This window comes from Phoenix dactylifera, chromosome 15, assembly GCF_051530095.1.
Source record: "Phoenix dactylifera cultivar Ajwa chromosome 15, Ajwa_hap1_PhDact_Kaust_v1.1, whole genome shotgun sequence".
NCBI lineage: Eukaryota > Viridiplantae > Streptophyta > Magnoliopsida > Arecales > Arecaceae > Phoenix > Phoenix dactylifera.
The window spans coordinates 5,284,064-5,291,144 of NC_143204.1; the positions used below are offsets into that span (position 1 = coordinate 5,284,064).

Below are 7,081 nucleotides of genomic sequence, written 5' to 3' on the forward strand. Positions count from 1 at the left end.
TGCTGTTTTTTTTCCCTGCACAGTCTGCATCAATCTCTGATATCATAGTAATTCACCGTCTAATTGGACTCAAATTTAGTCGGCAAGTGCAGGACACATTTTCTTTCATCGAAACGGTCTGATGGACATTCTGAGATTTTTAGGATCATTAAATTAATCTGAAACCTTGCTGCTGTCTGTTTTGAATTTTCTATGTTTAAATTATTTTTTTCTTAGAATCAGAATTTTATTATTATCATATCTCATTAACCCTTGTTGCTAATCGAAAATTGATAAGAACTTTAAGAAAAGATCAAGGATGATCATTAAAAAAATAAATAAATAAATAAATAAACTCTGAAACTTTGTATGCTAGATTGGAATAGGGACAACACTGGGCGCCTGAATTGACAAACATTTGACAATTTCTTAGATCATATTATTGAAACTCTTTGGCAAAATCTTAGATCTGGTGAGATGGCTGATGACGATGTAGGAAGTCACCATGGTGATGAAGGTAGACCCCCAGTTATGATACTTCGACAATATTTACACCCTACTAGGACTAGTCAACCTTCATGCATGACTATTCCTGAAAATGTAGGACACTTTGAAATCAAACCAGGAGTAATTCAATTGCTGCCCAAGTATCATGGGATGGAATCCGAGAACCCTTATCTTCACCTTAAGAATTATGAGGAAATTAGCATCACATTTAGAGTGCCAAATGTATCGGAAGACGTCCTTAAATTGACCTTGTTTCCTTTTTCCTTAAAGGATAAAGCCAAAACATGGCTGAACTCCTTGAGACCTAGATCGCTAGGAACATGGCATGATATGCAAAGAGAATTCTTGAAAAAAATCTTTTCCGCACAAAGGACTAACTTTTTGAAAAGGCACATTAGTAATTTCCAACAAAAAGACCATGAAACATTTTATGAATGCTGGGAGAGATTTAAAGATTTGCTTCTCTCTTGTCCTCATCACAGGTTTGAAACATGGAGAACCATTAGTTTCTTTTACGAAGGATTGTCTCCACAGTTAAAACAATTTATAGAGACCATGTGCAATGGTCTATTTTTGGAAAAGCAACCCGATGAGGCATGGGACTATTTAGACTCTCTCGCAGAGACTGCACAATTATGGGATATAGGGGATAGAGTGAATAAATCTTTGCCTAAGCCTACTAGCATTGGACACGGGGGCCTTTATAACCTTAGTACTCAGGATGATATTCAGGCTAAAATGGCAGCCCTTACTAGGAAGGTAGAGGAAATTAAACTTAGAAGGATCGAACCCGTCAAGACCGTAGAACATAACAATGAGTGTTGTAGGATTTGTGAGATGCCTGGCCATCTCGCCACTGATTGCCCCACAATACCCGCATTCAAGAAAGTCTTGCACGATCAGGCCAATGTTATGAATACATATCAAAATTCTTTCAATAATCCTTTTTCGGGTACTTACAACCTTGGATGGAAGAACCATCCAAATTTCAGGTGGAGGAATGACCAACCTCAATAAGTATATAACCCAATTCCTCCACCTCCGCAACCTCATTATGCACACACACCCCCTCAAAAACCCAGTCTCGAAGAAACTTTGCAATCTTTCATGCAAGGTCAAGCTAAAATCAATGATGAAATAAGAAATCAATTGACAACGCTGACCACTGCTTTAGGTGCTCAAGAGAAGGGTAAGCTACCAGCTCAACCACAACCTAATCCTCAAGTCTACGGTGGTAGCAATGTATCATCTTCAACTTCGCATAAAGAACAAGCGAAGAGTATAATAACTTTGCGAAGTGGAAAAGTTATTGACCGACCAGTCTTAGAACAAACACAAGTCATGTCTGATTCTGACCCTCCCAAGACAAAAGAAAAGGATAACGAAGAAACTGAAGCACCAACCTCTGCTGAAAAAATTAAATGTCCTTTTCCAACACCATTTCCACAAAGATTAAAGCCCTTGCAAAAGCTTGAACCAAACTCTAAAATTCTTGAGGTTTTTAAGCAAGTAAAAGTCAATGTACCTCTTCTTGATACAATCAAACAAGTGCCTTCATATGCAAAATTTTTGAAGGATTTGTGCACTGTCAAACGTCGATTAAATGTCAAGAAGAAGGCATTTCTGGCTGAAAATGTGAGTGCGATTTTACAGCATAACATTCTCCCTAAATATAAGGATCCAGGTTGCCCAACTATCTCGTGCATCATTGGCAATTTTAGGATTGAGCGAGCATTGCTAGATTTGGGAGCGAGTGTGAACTTGTTGCCATATACGGTATATGAGCAACTCGGTTTGGATGAGTTGAAGCCAACAGCTATCACCTTACAATTAGCTGACAGGTCAGTGAAGGTTCCTAGAGGAATTATCGAAGATGTGTTGGTCCAAGTAGACAAGTTCTATTTTTCTGTCGACTTTATCGTACTGGACACACATCCGGCTTCCAATTCACCATCTCAGATTCCGGTCATCTTAGGACGTCCATTCCTTGCAACTTCTAATGCATTGATCAATTGTAGGAATAGTGTCATGAAGCTTTCTTTTGGCAATATGACCTTGGAACTGAACGTCTTTAGTATAGGCAAACTGATAGAGATCAAGGGGCTGGCCGAATGGTTCAAGCTAATTCCAAAGATCCATTACAAGGAATTGGAGGTCCAATGACTAGAGCAAGGGCAAAACAAATGAAAGAAGCTTTATATGGACTAGTCATGGAAATTCAAGAGAAGGAGGCTGCTCTAGAAGACTCTAAGGCTTCACCAAGATTGATCACTTATCTTTACATAGTAAATGCTGAAGAACAAAGCTTGGAGCCATTAAACAAGGCTGATCCACGTGGAGATGCTATTTAGGCCCATTTTTCGTGGGTACTTTTGGGCTTGAGTCTTGTTGTGTTCCTAATTACTTGTACATGAAGTTTTGACTTGTCAACTCGTTTTTCCTAAGTTATTCATGTACTTCGTAGTTAGGAACCTTGAAAGTTGTGTCATTTATTATTTTGAAGTTGTAACTTGGAAGTTGTGACTTGGAAAACGTTTTTTACTTATTGCCTTGGAAAGGGGATGGTGTCCTTTCCAATAGCTTAGTTTGAAGCCTATATAAAGGCTGCCATATGTAACCAAGGGATTATTATGAATGAATTAAAGTGTTGGCAAGCTTTGCTATGCTCTTTTGTGTTCTTGGATTAGAATACAAAATTCTGACTTATCAAAGGGAGTGATCAACCTTTGTGGCGTCTTCAAGGATTAGGGTTTTAAGGACTTAGTTTCCTTAGAGTTCTAATCTGATCTCCTACAACTTGTTTTTTCTAGCGATCTCGGGGCAAGTATAGCAAATTGATTCAAGGGTTCCTAGGGCAGGTCTCCTGGTGGGTTCTTGTCATTTGGTATCAGAGCTTTGGTTCTTGAAATCAGGTTACTTATCCTTTATCATCTTTGTTCCTTTGTTCTTATTTTATTTCTTTAAGTTTCTTTGTTCGTTCTCTTATTTCTGTTTTTTTTTCAGTTCCTTGTGTTTCTTGTTTCCTCTAATCTGTTTTGTTCTTTAATCTTCTGTTACTTAGTTTGATTCAAAAAAAAAAAAAAAAAAAAAGACGGAAAAAAAAATGAAAAAAAAAAACGAAAAAAAAAAAGAAAAGAAAAGAAAGAAAGAAAGAAAGAAAGAAAGAAAGAAGGTTATTGATTAAGGGGCATTAATTACAAGGCTGTTTCACTTGTTCCAAAGCTGAAGACCCCTTGTTGCAAGGTTGTTTCACTTGTTACAAGACCGTTTTACGTATTACAAGGCTGCTTAGCTTGTTCTTATTTCTCCTTGCTTTCTAGTTGTTTCTATTACATATCCTTTACTTCCTTTTGAAGTCTTCTTATGTTCTTGATGCTTTAAGACAATTTTTCTTGTGAGTACCATTTGCCTCATCGAAGTCCTTAAAATTCTGATTTTCTTGGAGATTTGCCACCATCCATCTGATCGCTCTTTGTGATTTGTTGATTTTGATTCTTTCAAGAACATAAAGAGGGCTGGCTTGAGTGGTAAAAGGCAAGAGTGTGAGTTCATCATCAAGAAAAAGCCATAAAAGAGTGTCCACCCGAGAGAGGAGTGTGTGAGGACCTATTCTGTTTATACTAATCTTTTGATTGCAGCATACAAAGATGAGTAGTGGAGGTAGTGAACAACCAGATGTTGATATGAAGTTATGGATGAAAGCCATTGCTGATCAACTTACTAAGCTTGGTGCACGAATGGATGATTTGGAATCACCAAGCAGAATCAAACCTTTGAGGGGGCAGATGTTTGAAGATGATGAAGAAGATTTAGATTATGAATCTTACTCTAGAAGGGGAAAGAAGGCCAATGATTCAAAAGATAATAATCTGGGCAGCATCAAGATGAAGATTCCTATCTTTCAAGGAAAGAATGATCCCGAACTTTACTTGGAATGGGAGAGAAAAGTTGAACATGTGTTTGATTGTCACAACTATTCAAATGAGAAAAAGGTGAAATTGGCAGCCGTTGAGTTCACGGATTATGCAAGCATATGGTGGGATCAATTGATGATTAGTCGGCGAAGGATTGGAGAAAGGCCAATTCGGTCATGGGAAGATATGAAATTGGTAATGCGCAAGAGATTTGTACCTAGCCATTACTATAGAGATTTACATAGAAAGTTACAAGGGCTAGTTCAAGGCTCCATGAGTGTGGAAGACTATTATAAAGAAATGGAGATGGCAATGATTAAAGCTAATATAGAGGAAGATCGAGAGGCTACCATGGCAAGATTTATTGGAGGCTTAAACAAAGAGGTTGCTGATGTGGTTGAATTGCAACACTATGTGGAGATGGAGGAGCTGTTGCACAAGGCCATCAAAATAGAAAAGCAAATCAAGTCCAAAGGATCCAAATCGGGTTTGGCTTCTAGTTCCACATGGAAGTCTAATTGGAAGGATAACAAATCTGCCTCAAAAACAAAAGAAGATGCAAAGCCAAAAGATTCGGTTGCTATTTCAAAAGGTAAAACCGAAACTAACACTTCTTCTAAATCACGTAATGTTAAGTGTTTTAGGTGCCAAGGATTTGGGCATATTGCTTCCCAATGCCCAAACAAGAGGATTATGATTATGTTGGAGAATGGTGACATTGAAAGTGCTAGTTCAAGTGAGGATGAGATGCCACCCTTAGAAAATTGCAGTGATATTGACATTGAAGAACCTGTACATGGAGATATGTTGGTGACAAGAAGAGCACTAAGCATCCAGCCTAAGGATGATGGTGATAAGGAGCAACGTGAACATATTTTCCATACTAGATGTCATGTGAAGGGAAAGGTATGTACCATGATTATTGATAGCGGAAGCTGCACTAATGTTGCTAGTACTTTGTTAGTAGATAAGCTGGAGTTACCCACCATGAAGCATCCTAATCCATACAAGTTGCAATGGTTAAATGAATGTGGAGAAGTGAGGGTAAACAAGCAAGTGCTCGTTTCATTTTCAATTGGCAAATACACAGATGAGATTCTTTGTGATGTGGCACCAATGCATGCTAGTCATATTTTGCTTGGACGACCATGGCAGTTTGATAGGAAGGTTACACACAATGGATACAAAAACCATTATTCTTTTATGATGAACAACCGCACTGTAGTCCTAACCCCTCTCAAACCTTTGCAAGCTTATGAAGATCAGATTCGGATAGCGAGAGAGTGTAAAAAGAGAGAAGGTGAGTCCGAGAGGAAAAATGCAAATGAAAGGAGTGAGATTGAGAGCAGAGAGAATAGTATTCAAAAAAAAGAGAAAAGTAAAAAAATGAGTGTGTTTGCTGAAAAAAATGAGGTTAAGAGTGTTATGTTCTCAAGACAGCAACTACTTGTACTTATGTACAAGGATGTTTATCTTTCTACTAACGATCTTAACCCCTCCTTGCCTAGTGTTGTTGTGACTTTATTGCAGGAATTTGAGGACATATTTCCAAAAGAGATTCCTAATGGACTACCACCCTTAAGAGGCATTGAGCATCAAATAGACTTCATGCCCGGTTCTACCATTCCAAACAGACCTGCATATAGAGCTAATCCCGAAGAAACAAAGGAAATCCAAAGGCAAGTGGATGAGCTGGTGAAAAAGGGAATTGTCAGAGAAAGTCTTAGCCCATGTTCGGTTCCTGTCATCCTAGTCCCAAAGAAAGATGGAACATGGCGCATGTGTGTGGATTGCCGAGCCATCAACAAAATAACAGTTAAGTATAGACATCCTATCCCAAGATTAGATGATATGCTTGATGAATTACATGGCTCTTGTTTGTTTTCTAAAATTGATTTGAGAAATGGCTACTATCAAATTCGTATGAAAGAGGGAGATGAATGGAAGACATCATTCAAAACTAAATATGGATTGTATGAGTGGTTAGTGATGCCTTTTGGTTTAACTAATGCACCTAGTACTTTCATGAGATTGATGAATCATGTTTTGCGTGCTTTCATAGGTCAATTTGTGGTAGTTTACTTTGATGATATTTTAGTCTATAGTAAGAACTTGGATGAACATGAACAACATTTGCATGCTGTTTTTAGCAAATTGAGAGAACACCAATTATATGCTAATCTTAAGAAGTGTACATTTTGCATGGAATCTGTTGTATTTCTTGGTTTTGTTGTTAGTTCTCAAGGTATTAGCATGGATGAGGAGAAGGTGAAGGCAATCAGGGACTGGCCTACACCTAAGAATGCGAACGAGGTAAGAAGTTTTCATGGTTTAGCAAGTTTTTATCGAAGGTTTGTTAAAAATTTCAGTTCTATTGCTGCACCTTTAAATGAACTTGTTAAAAAGAATGTTGTTTTTAAGTGGAATGATCAGCATGAACAAGCTTTCACTGATTTGAAAGATAAGCTAACTAATGCACCTTTGTTAAGTTTGCCTAACTTTGATAAAGCTTTTGAAGTTGAATGTGATGCATCCGGAATTGGAATAGGAGCTGTTTTGATGCAAGATTCAAAACCAATTGCTTATTTTAGTGAAAAGCTAAGTGGGGCAGCCTTAAATTATCCAACATATGACAAAGAACTTTATGCATTAGTGAGAACTCTTCAAACATGGCAGCATTA

The 7,081-nt window shown here is 37.8% G+C and overlaps 1 non-coding gene across 1 annotated transcript; it reads right to left on the reverse strand.

Moving 5' to 3' along the window:
* Positions 1 to 861: 861 nt before the first annotated feature.
* Positions 862 to 971, reverse strand: LOC120109455 (small nucleolar RNA R71). Its single transcript, XR_005510321.1, has one exon. It is a non-coding gene; the product is annotated as a small nucleolar RNA R71 (small nucleolar RNA).
* Positions 972 to 7,081: the final 6,110 nt, after the last annotated feature.